The sequence below is a fragment of the Macaca thibetana genome, chromosome 6 (assembly GCF_024542745.1).
Source record: "Macaca thibetana thibetana isolate TM-01 chromosome 6, ASM2454274v1, whole genome shotgun sequence".
Taxonomy (NCBI): Eukaryota; Metazoa; Chordata; class Mammalia; order Primates; family Cercopithecidae; genus Macaca; species Macaca thibetana.
Genome location: NC_065583.1, coordinates 44,835,610 through 44,854,981, shown reverse-complemented (window position 1 = coordinate 44,854,981; position 19,372 = coordinate 44,835,610). Strand labels below are relative to the sequence as shown.

The 19,372-nt window shown below is 39.6% G+C and overlaps 1 pseudogene; it reads left to right on the top strand.

Annotated features, from left to right (window-relative positions):
- Positions 1-7,768: 7,768 nt before the first annotated feature.
- LOC126957355 (ankyrin repeat domain-containing protein 49-like) lies at positions 7,769-8,616 on the top strand (annotated as a pseudogene).
- The last annotated feature ends 10,756 nt before the right edge of the window (positions 8,617-19,372 follow it).

Here is a 19,372-nt window from a genome sequence, read left to right as displayed (position 1 = left end):
GCCTGATTGCTCTGGCCAGAGCTTCCAATACTATGTTGAATAGGAGTGGTGGGAAAGGGCATCCTTGTCTTGTGCCAGTTTTCAAAGGGAATGCTTCCTGGTTTTGCTCATTCACTATGGTATTAGCTGTGGGTTTGCCATAAATAGCTCTTATTATTTTGAGATACGTTCCATCAGTAACTAGTTTATTGAGTGTTTTTAGCATAGAGTGTTGTTGAATTTTATCGAAGGCCTTTTCTGCATCTATTGAGGTAATCATGTGGTTTTTGTCATTGTTTCTGTTTATGTGATGGTTTACGTTTATTGATTAGCATATGTTGAGCCAGCCTTGCATCTCCGGGATGAAGCCGACTTGATTATGGTGGATAAGCTTTTTAATGTGCTGCTGGATTCGGTTTGCCAGTATTTTATTGAGGATTTTCACATCAGTGTTCATCAGGGATATTGGCCTGAAATTTTCTTTTTTTGTTATGTTTTTGCCAGGTTTTGGTATCAGGATGATGCTGGCCTCATAAAATGAGTTAGGGAGGATTCCCTCTTTTTCTATTGTTTGGAATAGTTTCAGAAGGAATGGTACCAGCTCCTCTTTGTACCTCTGGCAGAATTCAGCTGTGAATCTGTCTGGTCCTGGCCTCTTTTTGGTTGGTAGGCTATTCATTACTACCTTAATTTCAGAACTTGTTATTGGTGTATTCAGGGATTCAACTTCTTCCTGGTTTAGTTTTGGGATGGTGTATATGTCTAGGAATTTATCCATTTCTTCTATATTTTCTAGTTTATTTGTGTAGAGGTGTTTACAGTATTCTCTGATGGTAGGTTGTATTTCTGTGGGATCAGTGGTGATACCCCATTTATCATTCTTTATTGCATCTATTTGATTCTTCTCTCTTGTCTTCTTTATTAGTCTGGCTAGCGAATCTATTTTGTTAATTTTTTCAGAAAACTAGCTCCTGGATTCATTGATTTTTTTGTAAAGTTTTTCGTGTCTCTATCTCCTTCAGTTCAGCTCTAACCCTAGTTATTTATTATCTTCTGTTAGCTTTTGAATTTGTTTGCTCTAACTTCTCTAGTTCTTTTAATTGTGATGTTAGGGTGTCGATTTTAGATCTTTCCCACTTTCTCCTGTGGGCACTTAGTGTTATAAATTTCCCTCTACACACTGCTTTAGCTGTGTCTCAGAGGTTCTGATATGTTGTGTCTTTGTTCTCATTGGTTTCAAAGAAGTTATTTATTTCTGTCTTAATTTCGTTATTTACCCAGTAGTCATTCAGGAGCAGGTTGTTCAGTTTCCATGTAGTTGTGCGGTTTTGAATGAGTTTCTTAATCTTGAGTTCTAATTTGACTGCACTGTGATTTGAGAGATGTTTGTTATGATATCCATTCCTTTACATTTCCTTAGGAGTGTTTAACCTCCAATTATGTGGTAAATTTTAGAATAAGTGTGATGTGGTGCTGAGAAGAATGTATATTCTGTTGATTTGGGGTGGAGAGTTCTGTTGATGTCTATTAGTTCCGCTTGGTCCAGAGCTGAGTTCAAGTCCTGAATATCATTTTTTAAATTTTCTGTCTCATTCATCTGTCTAATATTGACAGTGGAGTATTAAATCTCCCACTATTGTTGTGTGGGAGTCTAAGTCTGTTTGTAGGTCTCTAAGAACTTGCTTTGTGAAACTGGGTGCTCCTATATTGGGTGCATATATATTTAGGATAGTTAGCTCTTCTTGTTGCATTAATTCCTTTATCATTATGTAATGCCCTTCTTTGTCTTTTTTGATCTTTGTTCATTTAAAATCTGTTTTATCATAGACTAGGATTGCAACCCTTACTTTTTTGTTTTGTTTTGTTTTGCTTTCCATTTGCTTGGTAAATCTTCCTCCATCCCTTTATTTTGAGCCTATATGTGTCTTTGTACATGAGATGGGTCTCCTGAATACAGCACACTGATGAGTCTTGACTCTTTATCCAATTTGCCAGGCTGTGTCTTTATATTAGGACATTTAGCCTATTTACATTTAATGTTAAATATTGTTATGTGTGAATTTGATCCTGTCATTATGATGTTAGGTGGTTATTTTGCCCATTAGTTGATACCATTTCTTCATAGTGTCAATGATCTTTACATTTTGGTATGTTTTTGCAGAGACTGGTACCAGTTTTTCCTTTCCATATTTAGTGCTTCCTTCAGTTCTTGTAAGGCAGGCCTCATGGTAACAAAATCACTCAGCATTTGCTTGTCTGTAAAAGATTTTATTTCTCCTTCACTTATGAAGCTTAGTTTGGCAGGATATGATATTCTGGGTTGAAAATTCATTTCTTTAAGAATGTTTAATTCATTTCTTTAAGAATCATCTCTTCTGGCTTATAGGGTTTCTGCAGAAAGAGCTGCTATTAGTCTAGTGGGCTTCCCTTGGGGTAACCCGGCCTTTCTCTCTGGCTGCCCTTAACATTTTTCCTTCATTTGAACCTTGGTGAAGCTGAGAATTATGTGCCTTGGGGTTGCGCTTCTCAAGGGGTATCTTTGTGGTTTTCTCTGTATTTCCTGAATTTGAATGTTGGCCTGTCTTGCTAGGTTGGGAAGTTCTCCTGGATAATATCCTGAAGTGTGTTTTTCAACTTAGTTCCAATCTCCCCATCACTTTCAGGTACACCAATCAAACATAGGTTTGGTCTTTTCACATAGTCCCATATTTCTTGGAGGCTTTTCTTCGTTCATTTTTGTTACTTTTTCTCTAGTCTTGTCGTCACGCTTTATTTCATTAAGTTGATCTTCAATCTGATATCCTTTCTTCCACTTGATCAGTTTGGCTATTGATACTTGTGTATGCTTCACGAAGCTCTCGTGGTGTGTTTTTCAGCTCCATCAGGTCATTTATGTACCCTGGTTATTCTAGTTAGCAGTTCCTGTAACCTTTTACCAAGGTTCTTAGCTGCAAAGCAGCTCTTCTTAGCTGCCTTGTAACAACATGCTCTGTTAGCTCAGAGGAGTTTGTTATTACCTACCTTCTGAAGCCTGCTTCTGTCAATTTGTCAAACTCATTCTCCATCTAGTTTTGTTCCCTTGCTGGTGAGGGGTTGTGATCCTTTGGAGGGGAAGAGGCGTTCTGGTTTGGGGAATTTTCAGCCTTCTTGTGCTGGTTTTTCCTCATCTTTGTGGATTTGTCTGTCTTTGGTCTTTAATGTTGGTGACCTTCAGATAGGGTTTTTGCGTGGTCGTCCTTTTTGTTGATGTTGATGCTACTGCTTTTTGTTTGTTAGTTTTCCTTCTAACAGTCAGGCCCCTCTTCTGCAGGTCTGCTGGATTTGCTGGGGGTCCGCTCCAGACCCTGTATGCTTGGGTATCACCAGCGGAGGCTGCAGAACAGCAAGGATTGCTGCCCACTCCTTCCTCTGGAAGCTCCATCCCAGAGGGGCACCTGCCAGATGCCTGCAGGAGCTCTCCTGTATGAGGTGTCTGTCAACCCCTGCTGGGAGGTGTCTCCCATCAGGAGGCATGTGGGTCAGGCACCCACTTGAGGAGGCAGTCTGTCGCTTAGCAGAGCTCCAGCACTGTGATGGGAGATCCACTGCTCTCTTCAGAGCCAGCAGGCAGGAACGTTTAAGTCTGCTGAAACTGTACCCACGGCTACCCCTTCCCCCAGATGCTCTGTCCCAGGGAGATGGGATTTTTTCTACAAGCCCCCAACTGGGGCTGCTGCATTTCTTTCAGAGATGCCCTGCCCAGAGAGGAGGAATCTAGAGTGGCAGTCTGGCTGCAGCAGCTTTGTGTCACTGCGGATGGGCTCCACCCAGTCTGAACTTCCCAGCGGCTTTGTTTACACTGTGACCAGAAAACTGCCTACTGAAGCATCAGTAATGGCAGATGCCCCTCCACTTATGTTTTTAAGTATGTGTGTATGCGTTCTTGTGTTAAGAAGGGACAGTGATAAATCTCATCACAGAGCCCAATAATACCACTATCACCCTGTTCCATGTATACTCTTTTTGAGAGCAATAACTGTATTTTCTTCTATGTCAGAGCTCCACCGTGCACTTGGAACAGTACTAGGTATGTATAGAATGCTCCACAATTGTTGCATCCCTTTGTTGACAACTCTGAGGCACTCAAACCCAGTGCCTCAGTGGGGCTGCCTCCCACTCCAGACAGCTATCTCTAAACAGTCAGGCTCTACTTTTTCTCAACACCAGAGATAAGACATGTCCTGAGAGTCTCTCCACACAGTTCTTCTGTGCATACCAATTGATCTGAATTGACACACAAATGAAATCAATTTGCCACCCCAAATTTCTTTGACTAAGACATGGAAACAAATCTCAGCAACAATCAAAACTTCTGAAACTTCCAATCCATTTGCTCAGGGGCCTTCTGGCTTGCAATCCTAATTTCTGGGAATACCTTTCCAAAAGGGAAGCAAAATCATACCCTGTTGGAGGTTGGCCAGGGGAGACAGTGATGGTTACACAGCAGGCTCCCCACCCAAAAGGGGAGGAATGGATACTAACTCTGAGAGCTTGCTTCTTGGAAACACCAACGTTTGAGGAAGGACTAGCAGAGACATCACTGGACCACACCACGATTATGGTGCATGCTAAATACAGTCAGCGCTATCCCAAGTATACAGATAAGCTCTGATGGGGTAGAAAATGCAGTTATTGCTCTCAAGCAGTGCTTCCTCCTGGGGGATGAAATTATTTGTTCTTTTTGAACCACCAGAGCTGCCTCTGGGTCTGCAAAGAAGGATGACTGGAAGCTGTTCAGAAAGACAACTTAACCTTCCTCCCACTGGGCAACTTCAGTTACCACAAGCTTAGACAGAGATGTATAAGCTGTCAAACACCACAAAACTAATTCTAAATCTCTGAACCAAGCAAGATTCCCAGCAGCATAAATAGCCAGCCTCATTTTGCTTTCAAACTGTTTATAAAAGGACAGACAAATCTTTCTCTCCCCCTACTCATGCATAGAGGAGAAAGATAAAACTGGATTTGCCACCAACTGTGCCAAATCCAACATTTGGTCAGTTCTTTCAAGCACAAGCATTTTTCTGGACACTCAGCTCTGAGAGTGTAATCAAATGAAATTGATTTTGCTTCTGAATGAATCAACTTTATTTTGGGGGGCTTAAGTGGACTTGGCCTAGGTCAGCTTTTACGCTGTATCCATTGGTAGATTTAAAAGGACCATTGAGTACATCCATATTTCAGTGTCCTTGGAGTGCTGATGTAAGAGGAAAAAGCAAGAAATGCAGGACATGGCTCCATCCTCAAAACCATTGCCACACAAGTGATTTTTTAACATTTTATTTATCCATATGCTATCAGGAGAGGCAAATATATGGCAGACTCTAATAAACAGACCTAGTGAATAACATCAAACAACCAAACAGAAGGTTTTGGGTCATGAGGAAAAGCCAAAAATATCAATGAGGGCAACAGGCTCAGAGGAAAGGGGAAACCTGGGATCCATGTGGAGTTGAAGGGGGGAAAAAACAGGAAGTTGGGCTGTCGAACAAGTCACCCAACAGATATATATGCGCCTTCACTGAGTACGTTCAGAAATTCTTAGCTGATGCTGTACCCTTACACTTATACTCACCACACTCTTCCCAAGGAGAGAGTCAAGGATAGGACAGATTGCCAAATCCTGAAAGAAACATCATCCAAGTGGGTAAAGACATCTTTCCAAACATCGGAAGTCCCAAATCACTTCTCTGCAATGTTCAGAAAGATTTACTCTGGAACACAAAAAGGTAGCAACTAATTCCAGCTTTCATATCTGAGCACTATAATTTCTATATTCCCCTGGGAGTTATGCTATCACCATTTTATTTTATTGCTATGTTTGGTTTTACGCTCAGCATGAAAACCTAAGACTTCATGCCACCAAATTCCTTGGTACTGATTCACTATTTTATACCTCAGCTAACCCCTCTGGGAAAAGTACTATTGAGATATATCCTGTTTGAGAGAGCTATGATTTTACTAATCAACACAAAGCCCATTGCTGAACAGAAGACATATATTTGAGTGTGTTTATTATGCATCCTTGGCATAAGTGTAAAATTTTGTATACAATAAGGACTAAGGAAAGTGTTAGTTCATTCAGAAAGTCAGTCAAAAACAGTTGTTGATTTCAAACAGTGAGAACAACTGAATGAGGTAGGGAATTTAAATGAATTGTTTGAAATTTCATCAATGGGGTGCATTTAATGACAGTGGGAGCATGCGTAAAGGAAACTTAATTATATTTAGCTCACCTTCTTGAAATGGAGGTCTAAAACCAGAATGATATAATATGTATTTTAAGCAGTCGGTAAAAGGAAATATAATTTAAAAAATGATATTATGCTATTATGCTTAATTCTGATTGGAATACAACAGGGAAAACATATTTAGATCTAGGTTCCTCATTTTAGCAAACATAAATATTCATAGGAAAGTGTCCAGGGTAGTGAAGTATTCAGAAATGGCACCACATGAGGAATGGGGAGGGCATTTACCTAATTTTAATCCTGGGAGGACGGCTTCATGAAAGTAGTATCCTTGAATGACTGAAGAACAGCTTTGTGGCTGCAAACTCATTCTATGTTGTTCTACGAGGGCAGAAACCATGAATAAATGAGCACAATAATAGGGTTTCTAAGCTGCTAGAACTGCCCAGTGATGGAATCAGTGTGGCAGAAGCAGAACAATGTGGGACAAGAAAGGGAAATAGTTCAAAGAGTAAGGAGCTGAATGAAGAATCATATTGCAGACAAGACCCAAATCTCTACATAAATGGAATCAAAACCAGGGGAACTTTTTTTCCCAATAGAGTTTATTTTTTCAGAACAGTTACAGGTGTACAAAAAAATTAAGACCGTATACAGAGTTCTGGTGTACCCCACACCCAGTTTCCCTTATTAGCCACTTAACTTTTGTTACAATTAATGAACCAACATTGAGACCATATTTTTAATAACTGAAAGTTTATAGTTACTCAGATTTGCTTAGTTTTTCCTTATGTCCTTTTGCTGTCCCAGGATCCTATCCAAGATACTACCTTACACTCACATCATGTCCCTTTAGGATCCTCTTAGCTATGAAAACTTCTCTTGCTTTTCTCGTTTTTGATGACCTTGACAGTTTTGAATACTGGTCAGATATTTTGTAGGATGCCTCTCAAATTGGATCTGTCTGTTATCTTTCCTCACAATTAGACTGAGATTGTGGGCCTTGGGGGGAAAACCACAGAGGTAAAGTGCCATTTTCATCACATTTTATCAACATGGTTTCTCACTGCTGATGTTGGCCCTGATCACCTGGCCATGGGTGTTTTGTTAGGTTTCTTCACTGTAAAGTTACTCTTTCCCTCCCTCCTTCATTTCCATGCTGTACTCTTTGAAAGGAAGTCACTATGAGAAGCCTACAATTAAAGAGTACAGATTTATGCTCCCCTTCTTAAGAGTGGAGTATGGAAACCATCATTCTCAGCAAACTAACACAAAAACAGAAAACCAAACACCACGTGTTCTCCTTCATAAGTGGAAGTTGAACAATGAGAACACATGGACACAGGGAGGGGAACATCACACACTGGGGCCTGTTGGGGGGTGGGGGGCAAGGGGAGGGAGAGCATTTGGAGAAATACCTAGTGTGGGTCAGGGGTTGATGGGTGCAGCAAACCACCATGGCACATGTATACCTATGTAACAAACCTGCACATTCTGCACATGTACCCCAGAACTTAAAGTATAATAATAAAAATTTGTTTAAAAAAATGCTCCCGGAAGTCAGATGCACGGCGGCTATTTTCCCTTCTGTCAGATCTTGATGAATAAAGCAGTCATAATTCATCTCTAGAAAGGTTATTTATACCCTGGCATTTGAAATGCTTTTAATTTAGAATAGTAGTAAAAATGGAAAAAGAAAAAGGAAATAATGATGGAATACCAGACCAAGGGAATTCCTTGGATTTTTCTGAACACTGTAACCAACTTGAATTTTTGGAAACATATGGACACCTTATTCCTACTGGTACTCAAAGTCTTTGGGTAGGCAGTTCTGATGAAGACGAGGAGCAAGATGAAAAAAATGAAGAGTGGTATCAGTTGCAAGAAAAAAAAAAAAGGGAAAAAGACCCAAGCAAATTGTTTCTTTGGGCTGCTGAAAAAAATCGGCTTACTACAGTGCAGAGATTACTTTCTGAAAAGGTCGCTCATGTGAACACTAGAGATGAAGATGAGTATACCCCTCTTCATCGTGCAGCCTACAGTGGACACTTAGATATTGTCCAGGAGCTCATTGCGCAGGGAGCAGATGCTCATGCAGTGACTGCGGATGGCTGGACGCCCCTGCACAGTGCTTGTAAGTAGAATAATGCAAGTGGCTTCTTTCTTACTGCAGCATGATGCAGATATCAATGCCCAAACAAAAGGCCTCTTGGCCCCCTTGCATCTTGCTGCTGGGAACAGAGACAGCAAGGATATCCTAGAACTCCTCCTGGTGAGTTGTTACATCAAGCCAGGGCTGAAAAACAACTTGGAAGAAACTGCATTTGATATTGCCAGGAGGACAAGTATCTATCACTACCTCTTTGAAACTGTGGAAGGCTGTACAAATTCTTCACCTCAGTCTTAACAGTTCTAGTAATTTTCTTAAGTTTCTAAGTACCAGTGCTTTCTTTGTGTGAGATGTAAAGTATTCCCATAATCAAAGTTGACATTAAACATCTTACTACAAAAATTCAGTGGTTTTCGTTATAATGTTCTTCCAAGTGAATTGCCTGACTTTGATGTCAAAATATATTTGAAAGTTGTTTGCATACATCACTAATGATTAAAAAGAATGGAGTATCTACATGATTCACTTGGAATTCTTTTGAAAGGGACATTTGTTTCTTCTCCATCAATTATTTATTTAGTCATTTTCAGTGTGGACTTATGGATATTTATGTTACACTTTGGGTTATAACCCAATACTACTGTATTTTGTTGTTCAAATTGTTCCGGCTTTGACCATTGGAAGTTCTTGCAGTTGGGTTCTGTGTCCCTCTGTTCCTCTGACATAAACCCATCATTGTAAGTTTCTTTTAATTTTTAAGCACTTCCTTACTTTATGATATTACAAGATGCTCGAGGCTCATCTTGTTTGTTTCCTACCCCAATACTGTAATCAGCCATTTTTCCAAGGAATCCTGGTTCTTTTTAAAGGTTCCTGTAATTGTATTATAGACCAAGATCTGGATTCTAGGTGTGTTCATTGCTGCTGGGATGCTGTTTTTTCCAGCCCCTCTCTGCTACCAGAACAAGGAAATATATACGTATGTACTAAATTATGAATATACATTTATCCATAAATATTTCTGTATCTGTATTAAGCTAAATATAAATTCATACTGATGTCTCCAACTGTAATGAGTTACCACAGGGACCATTCCATGCTTATCTATAACCCCTTGCTTATCTGTAGCCCCCTTCTTTAACAGTGAGGAACCTGGCTCCCATGCTTCTACTGTACATTTACTTAATTGCTCAGTTGCAGTATACGTGTGTAGCAGTATCTGGATTATTAATCTGTTCCCCATAAGAAACAATTTTATCAAATAGCATACAGTGCTTATTTGAGTCCCTTTTGACTTTAGTCTTACAGACTTTACTTCTAGACTAAAGTTACATGGGTCATTACCTATTCTACCCCCTTCAGTGCTGTAGTTTTTTATATTTGCGATAACAATCAGTCTCTTATCACAGTCTGAATTCCTTCCTGGGATTCCTGGAGCTCCTAATGTTTTTTGTTTGTTTGTTTGTTTGTTTGTCTACATTAAAGTTCTCTCTTTGTGATATAAAATTCTATAAACTTTGAAAATAATGTCACGTATCTAACATTATAGTATCATGCAGAATAGTTGTATTATCCTAAAGATCTGTTGTGTTTCACCTGTTTAACCCTCTACCCCTCCCCCGAACCGTGAATCTGTTACTACCTCTATATAGTTTGTCTTTTTCAGAATATCATGTAATTGGAATCATACAGTGTGTGGTCTTTTCAGACTGACTTCTTTCACTTAGCAATATGCATTTAAAGTCTATCCGTAGCCTTTTGTGGCTTGATAGCTCATCTCTTTTTAATCAGTGAATAAATATCTATTCACCTATTGAATGACCTCTTTGTGGCTTCCAGTCTTTGTCGATTATGAATAAAGCTGCAGTAAACACTTGCTTGCAAGATTTTCTGTGGCAATAAGTCTTTAAATAGGAAGATGATGGCTGAATTATATGGTAAGACTATGTTTAGCTTTGTAAAACATTGACAAACTGTTTTCCAACATGACATTTTTCGTCCCCATCAGTAATGAATGAGAACTCTTGCTGCTTTGCCAGGTTTTCTTTTTGGGGTTGTTTGTTTGCCATTTAAGTAGGTGTGTTGGAGTATCTCATTGGTTTAATGTAAAGTTCCTTGATGACAAATAATTTTGAATTTTTTTCACATGGTTATTTTTTTATCTGAATATCTTCTTTGATGATGTGTCTATTCAGATCTTTTTTTTTTTTTTTTTGAGACAGCTTCACTCTTGTTGCCCACCAACAAGCCTGGCTAATTTTTGTATTTTTAGTAGATACTGGGTTTCATCATGTTGGCCAGGCTGGTCTCAAACTCCTGACCTCAGGTGATCCACCCACCTCGGCCTCCCAAAGTGCTGGGATTACAGGCATGAGCCACTATGCCCAGCCCCAGATCTTTTGCCCATTTTTAAATTGTGTTGTTTGTTTTCCTATTGTTGAGCTTCAAGTGTATTTGCATTTTGGATGTAAGTCCTTTATCACACACGTGTTTTGTAAATGTTTTCTCCCAGTCTGTTGCTATCTTTACTTTTTTTTTTTTTTTTGAGATGGAGTCTCACTCTGTCGCCCAGGCTGGAGTGCAGTTGCGCGATCTCAGCTCACTGCAACCTCTGCCTCCCGGGTTCAAGCAAGTCTCCTGCCTCAGCCTCCAGAGTAGCTGGGACTACAGGCGCACCACCAGGCCCAGTTAATTTTTTTTTTTTTCGGAAGAGACAGGGTTTTACCATGTTGGCCAGGATGGTCTCGATCTCCTGACCTCGTGATCTGCCCACCTTGGCCTCCCAAACTGCTGGGATTACAGGCGTGAGCCACCATGCCTGGCCTTCATTCTTTTAATAGTGTCTTTCACAGAGTAAAAGATTTTAACTTTTTTACAACTTATCAAATTTTTTCTTTCATGGATCATGCTTTTTTATTACCTCTAATCACCAAACCCAAGGTCACCTAGATTTTCTTCTGTATTTTCCTCTAGAAGCTGTATAATTTTGCAATTTATATTTAGGTCTACAGTTCATTTATTTAAGTGGTCATTTCTAGATGTTTTTTGAATTTTGATATTCAATTGTTCCAGTACCATTTGTTGAAATGGCTATTTTTTCTCCATTGAATTTCTGCACTTTGTATTTGTATATTCCTTCTTGTACAATGAGAATGAATAGTCTGTAAATAGGCATAATGAGAACTCAGGTTCTCAGTATCAATATAGTTACTCATTGCTCAAGTTCACAATACAATGATTAGTGCTTTCAAAGTTACTACTCCAATACTACTATCAAAACAAATCTTCTAAATAGAGTTCAAGGTTTCTTTGTTGTTCTTTTTGTCCTTAAAATAAATCTCAGCAATTGTATCTAGTGATATATTCAAGAGTTACTTGGACAAATCCTGGTTTTCTTTTCTATGCTTTTGATAGCTATTTGATATTAACATAGGATCAATAGTCTGTGTTTAAATTTCATTTTAGCTTTCCTCCATCTTTATTAATTTATTTTTATTATTTAGCATATGTGAAACATTAACATGGAATCAAAAGAAAACTATAAAAAGGATATACTTGGAAAGACTCCAATTTCTTCCGTCACTCCTATACTGTATTCCTACCCATTCTCGTACATTACTAGTTACTTGTTACAGTAAGGTTTATTTGACCCCTCCACATTTCATGTTGAAATTTGATTCTCAATGTTGGTGGTGGGCTTAATGGGAAGCGTTTGGGTCATGGGAATAGATCCCTCATGAATAGATTAATGCCCTCCCTGGGTGGTGGGGGTGAGGGAGTTCTCATGCTATTAGTTTCCTCAAGAGCTGATTGTCAAAAAGAGACTGGTGTCTCTCCCTGCTCTTTCTTGCTTCCTCTTTCACCATATGATCCCTGCACATTCTGGCTCCCATTCACCTTCCACCATGAGTAGAAAGAGTCTGAGGACCTCAACAGAAGCAGATGCTGGCGCCATGCTTTTTATGCAGCCTGGAGAACCATTAGCCAAACAAATGTATTTTCTTTATAAATTTTCCAGCCTAGGTATTCCTTTATAGCAGCACAAATGGACTAAGACATTAGGTAACTAATTTTATTGGTTTCTGGTTTATTCTTCCTGTGTTTCTTTTTGCAAAATAGCACACACACACACACACACGCACACTCATTATTTTTTAAATTCTCTGGATTCTTTAAAAGTATTTAATTGTTTAGAGCAGTTTTGGGCTCACAGCAAAATTGAGAGAATGATACAATGATAGAGAGATTTCCCATATATCCACTGCCCCTACACATGCAACATCCCTCAGTATCAACATCCTCATCAGAATGGTTTATTTGTTAAAATTGGTGAACACACTATAATCACTCAAAGTCTATAGTTTGCATTAGGGTCCACTCTTGGTGTTTTACTTTCTATGGTTTTGGACAAGTGTATAATGATATGTGTCCACCATTATAGTATCTTATGGAGTGTTTTCACTGCTCTAACACTTTTACATGCTCTGCCTATTCATCCCCTCCACCTCCAACTCCTGGAAACCACTAATCTTTCTACTGTCTTCATAGTTTTATCTTTTCCAGAATGCCATGTAGTTGGAATCATAAAATATGTAACCTTTTCAGATTGGTTTCTTTAGTGAATATTATGCATTTAAAGTTCCTCTGTATCTTTTCATGCCTTGATGCTTGTTTTTTTTCTTTTTCTTTTTTTTTTTTTTTAAACACTTAATAATACTCCATTGTCTGGATGTACCATAGTTGACTTACCCATTCGCCTACTGAAGGACATCTAGGTTCTTTCTAAATTTTGGCAGTTATAAATAAACCTGCTTTAAACATCCATTTGCAAGTTCTTGTGTGGACATAAGTTTTCAGCTCCTTTGGGCAAACACCAAGGAAATTTATTTTAACATAAACAGTAAAATACTATATATAATTTTTTGCATTGTGCTTCTTTTCACTTAAAGATACATATTCTGGAAATTATGCCAGATCATTTTGCAAATATCATCCTTATTTATTTCTACAGATGCATATCATTTCACCGTATGAAAACATCAACAGTATTTTATGACTAAACATTTCATTCATTCTAATATTTTGCTATAACAAATAACTCTTCAATGAATAATATTGCTCATATGAGTGGTTTTAATATTATTGAGAATCAATCTTCAGGGTAAATCCTTAGAAGTGAGATTGTTAAATCAAAGTGTTTCTCAGCCTTTTTCCTCCCTTGACATGAATGCTTAGACCCAATTTTGAAAGCAGAGTTTTTTGTTTGTTTGTTTTGCTTTGCCTTTGTATTATAGAGGGGTGGGGGAGAATACAAGAATATTTTGTTTATGCAAAATTGTCAAGGCTGAGGCAATGGAGAACTAAACTTTTAAGTGTATTAACTTATCTCTGTATATAACAGCATCAGGAGGCAGGCCCCAGACTGGAAGTAAGAGGAAATTTGATTTATTCTTATTCTGGATCTAAGAAAAAAGACAAACAAAAACGAAGATATAAATACCAGCCCGGCTGCCACACTGCCAACTCCATAAGGTGCTATTCATACGTTATAAAATTGTAATAGTGTCTCCCAGCAGTTAGAGAACATGACAGCTCTGGGAACTTGGACTCTAGAAGGGAAAGGCCTGTTCAGACATTTGATATTTGGGCACTAAAGGGAAGGCGAACCTAGAGATGTCAGGAGCATCTGGACAACAACAACAGCAAAAGTTTGTTTCTGAGCAATTGGATGGATTCAACACAATTTAACTTTTATTTGGCGATACAGTATACAGGGTTTTTCAGGATACAAGCAAGCACTCAGTACTTGCTACATGCCATAGTCTATAATGTTAATTTCTTTGGCTAGTATTAACAAGTTTGTAAGTTAGGTGATATTCATATCCCCATTATCAAGATGGGGAAACTGAGATTCAGGGTGTTTCATGTATTTTAGAACAACCAAAGTGCAGTTCAGCTACTTCTGTGCTATGTAGTTTTGGGTAATTTAGTTAGCCTGAGACTCAGTCTCCTCAGTTGTAATAAGGGAGATAATTGGAATATTAGAATACAGTCTAGAGCAGTCTCAAACAGTAGCATCAACATCACCTAGCAACTTTTTAGAAATGCATATTCTCAGGCCCAACTACAGAATCAAAACTGGGCATGGTGGAGGAGGGGGTGGTTAGGACCCAGTCATTTATGTTTCCATGAGCCTTCTAGGTGATTCCAAAGCATGCTCAATTTGGAAGACTGGTGGTGTACAGTAAGGATATGGATTCTGGAGTCTGAGTCCATGGTTTTGAACCCTGGCATTGTTTCATTGTTATACTTATTGGTCGTGTTACTTTGCTTACTAAATCTCTAGTTACTTAATCCATCTGCATCCGAGTTCACTCATCTGTAAAATGGAAATAATAACTATATCTGCTTTGTTGAGATTGTTATAAGGATTAAGTTGTGAATGTACATAAAACAAAACAGTGTCTGGCACATACTGAGTGTTGTAGTGAGTACTTTATAGCTGTTTGTTAAACAGAATAAATAAAAATGAGGTTTGTTGGGGGAATTTGGGTAATGTATGTAAATTGTGCTTGGCACATAGTAAGTGCTCAACAAATGTTAACAATTATTGTCATTAGTAGCCATAATGTCCTAATAACTTGTTCTAAAGTCCCAGAGCCTCTAAGGGACAGAAATGAGCTTGGTGCATTTTATACCCTCAACTTACATACAGTGTAATCCACATGAACATAGTCTGTGTTTTCAAGGGGAGGTGAAAATAAAAAGTCCAAACTAAGCAGATAGGCATCAGAGTAGAACTAAACCCAGGAGCCCTGGGCAGTTGCAAATATTGCTGCAAGAAACTCGATGTTGGTCTCAGAGGGATGACATCAGTATGGGGGAAGCAGTGGAGGGAGGAGGCTGATGGCTGCTAGGTCAGAATTGAAAGGGACACACCATTTCAGCTGGAAACACTCAAAACATCATTATTTCGAAATTGCCGAGCAAATTCAATGGCTGGTATTGCTGTGCTAATGTGTTAATAATATTTCTGCAGTTAGAGACAAGCCTGGGCTGTTAGCATTCAAGGCCACTTAAATTTTAAAGAGTCATTTTATGGAAAGTTTTAATTAGCTCTGGATTGTAACTAACATTCTCTTTAAAACTGTTGTGGGCGTTTGATGAGGTCTGAGTTCCAGTGGATGGAAATGAGAGCTGGATTTTACTCATTGCTCTCACAGTCTGTCCAAGGCAGTTCATCTTTTCAGGGCCTCAGCATGAGTGCTGTGTAGCCAGGCATTACGCCCACCGGAGGATTCAGGCCTGCATGTCCTCTCATCCTCTGTGCAAAAGGAAAAAGGAGCTGAGCCCTTCAAGGGGGAAGGTATTTCTGATCCTTGACTGCAACCCCTGCTTCCCTCCTGCTGCAGCTTACACCTCTTCTTCTGAAGCCCAGATGCCCTGCCTATCCCTCAGGACAGTCTCCCGAGCACAGCTGCACACTCCAGCTTCATGCTGTCGCCTCTTATCTCCCTCCTAAACTCCTACCCAGCAGGCCCAGCTGTTCATCTTTCTTCTTTGCAGCATGGTGCAGTGGGACTAACAGCAGGATTCTGGTGGACTTAGGTTTGAAAACTGGCTTTGCTACATATAAGCTATATACCTTAGGCTCATTGATTCTCAGACTTAGTTTTTTCATCTATAAAATGGGAAAAAAACACCTAACAATGTTACTGTGATGATACTCAGTAGCAAGTATTCAAGGAGAATTTTATCATCATCTAATCACTTCCAACCATTCTAACATTTACTTCGGTTCTGCCTGTGTCCTTCTTAAATTATTCCATCATGTCCTCCCTTTAATCCCTGAGAAGAAGGATCTGGATGACTTCTTTGGATACTCTCCTACTGCTCCCCCTACCTAGTTCCCTGCACACTAATCAAATTTCCCTGGTGACTGGCAGACCTGGGCACAGGACATGAGCATCCTTGCTCATGGTGGAATTGGAGGATTATAAAATGACTTCAATGGTGTAGCACTTAAGAGGAAAGAAAAATAATCAATCAAATTTGAGATCTAGAACTTTATGATCCATGCTGACTCAGGTGATGGAGGAAGCCCAGGTGTGAGAAATCATTTGTGCCATTTCTGCAGCTGTTTATGTTACTCGAGGGTCAGAGAAGCTAGCAGGAAGTCAAGGGATTTGGAGGAAGTAAAATGAATCTCAACCACACCTATGATTGAGCAGGGGGAAGCAGAGAGCCAAATAAATAAGTGAGTAAATGGAAATCAACCAGTAGGGAATGTTGTGGCCTCTGACAGCTGTCATGAATGAGATCCTGAGGCTTTGGCTGGTAGAGCAGAAAGAAGGGAAAGCCAGGATGGGGACAGCAAAAGACAGGGAGCATTAAAGCTCACTCCCGGTTGGTATCTTTGAAGGAGCTCGCTGGGCTGTGTGTGTTTAGTAACCATCCTTGAGCTTCTTCCCTGCAGTGGACCACCTCCCACCTTGTGACTGGCTGCCCATTTCTGGCCATCTGCCTGTTATAAATGCAGTCTTTTTTCCTACTGGGCTATGAGTTCCTTGGGACCTAGAGCTCTGATTTTTTTTTTTTTTTTTTTTTTTTTAGGTTTTGAATTCTGGGTGTCTACTCTGTGCCTGGACCATAATGAGGAAACTCTAAATGGAAATATAAAAAGAATATGATCTTTGGAATTATCCAGACCTCAGTTTGAATTCAGGCCCCAGCGTCTGTCTGCTTGTCTAGTTATATCGGACAAGTCACTTCACCTTTCGGCTTTTTCTTATCTGTAAAATGGCCAAAACGAAGCTTATCTTTCAGCGGTGAGATTTCTCTCTTGAGGCCCACGTAACGTATTACCTGCTCGTGAATGGCAGTTATTTGGTGCTCAATCACATTGGTGGCTCAGGTAAGGTCTTGGCCTAGAACATCCAGTGATTTCAAGGGATGACAACTAAATCCAAATGACAAAAGCTCTTCAATTTTGCAGCTAATTTAATCCAACCATATTTAGCTAATTCAATCTGTTCTCATTCACCAATGGATAAATTGTGCTCATCTTAGGCTTAACCATGCAACTAATATGGTTTTGAGATAGATTGATTAACAAAGCCCTAATTGAGGCTAAATAAATGAGATAAATCCGTAAGTCTATAAGATCAACCAGCAGTCCAGAAACAACCAGTGGCAATATTCAGTCACCTGCTTTATTTAGCAATATTTCAACCAATACTTATCGTGTGTCTACTCTGTGCGTGCCAGGGATAAGACTATATCCTGTGTCAAAGCTGGATATTAAGAGAATATTAACTCAGCTATAGTCAGTCTGAGTAGAATATAAGAACTCTGATCACTGTGGGATCAGAGTTAGAGCAGAAAGTGTAAGGCCAGAGACAGAGCCAAACTGAGAGGGGGACCAAAAACAAGGCCAAGAAGCCAGTATTGCAAATATTGCTGCAAGAAACTCGATGTTGGTTTCAGAGGTATGATATCAGTATGGGGGAAGCTGTGTGGGGAAGAGGCTGATGGCTGCTGGGTCAGAATGGAAAAGGATACTCCAGACACACTGGGAGTCAAGAGGATCTCAAACAGCTAACAGAAGTGAGGATAGAGCAGGAAGGGAGAAACAGAGATCTTAGAGTGATCAGTCTGAGACCAGCATCTTTGTGTGGTGGGGAGGAAGGGCAGGAATCAGAAGGGGGAAGAGTGAGCACACAGGCTTCTTTTACAGGCTGGCTGCATTCATGTATGTCTGAGTGAACTAACATAATTTATGAGGACCAAATAGATGTAGATTTGTTAGAATCACCACAAAATGGTACATTCTTGAGCTGTTGACTTTACAGCTCTGAGCCTATCTGTCCTTCCTGCAGAGAGTGAGAAACTGCACAGACAAGCAAATATGTGCCTATTTTCTTTCATTTTAACTGTGGCCTCAGCACTACGCCCATGTTGTCTAAATTTACTGCACACCCTATTTTCTGAGCAGGGCCATCTCACATACTTGCTTTGCTTCCTGAAATTGGATTTCCTGACATTGGCCCTGTTTCTTTTCCAACTTGCACAAAAACTCAAAGTCTACTTTATTGTCCAATTCAAATTGGGCTTATCATCCTTTTCCTAATAAAAGTATTTACCAGTCTTTGCCCAAAACATGACACCTCTGTCCCCTCTGGCAACTATGGCTAAAAACAGCGATGGGGCATGTGATGGATAATTTTATGTGTCAACTTGACTGGGCTCACGGGTGCCCAGATGGCTGGCAAGCATTATTTCTGGGTATGTCTATGTGGGTGTTTCCAGAAGAGATGAGCATTTGAATCAATAGACTGAGTAAAGAAGATCTGCCTTCACTATGGGGGTGAGCATCATCCAATCCACTGAGGGCCAACATAGAACAAAAAGGCAGAGGAAAGGAAATCTGCTCTTTCTGCCTGAGCTGAGCCATCCTTCTTCTCCTGCCCTTGGACATTAGCACTCCTGGTTCTCAGGCCTCCAGACTCAGACCAAGCCTTACATCTTTGACTCCTGGTTCTCAAGCCTTTGGGTTGGGCTTGGGCTGGAGCCACATCACTGGCTTTTCTGGGTCTTCAGCTTGCAGATAGCAGACCATGGGACTTCTTGGCCTCTATAATTGCATGAACCAAAACCTTCATAATAAATCTCTTTATATTAATATATTTATATTAATATATAAATTATATGACTTTATATTAATATATAAATCTTATTTGTTCTATTTCTCGGAAGAAGCCTGACTAATACAGGGCAGAAGACTCTGCATCTTCCCCAGATGGTTTTAAATGAGTTTTAATCACCCCTCTCCACCCTCATGCAAACATAGCTCAGGCAAGGAGTTTGAACCTGCAATGCATTTTTTTTTTCTCCTTTTATGTAATCAGTTGATATTTTCCTATGTCAGCCCTTGGGTAGATTTGCTTCACTCATTAGCTAACAGAGATTATTTTACCTACCTAGGATCTTTACATCTCAGGTTCTTAGTCTTGCCCAGAGGGCTGTCTGCTATTTAAAGGAAATAGTGTGTTGT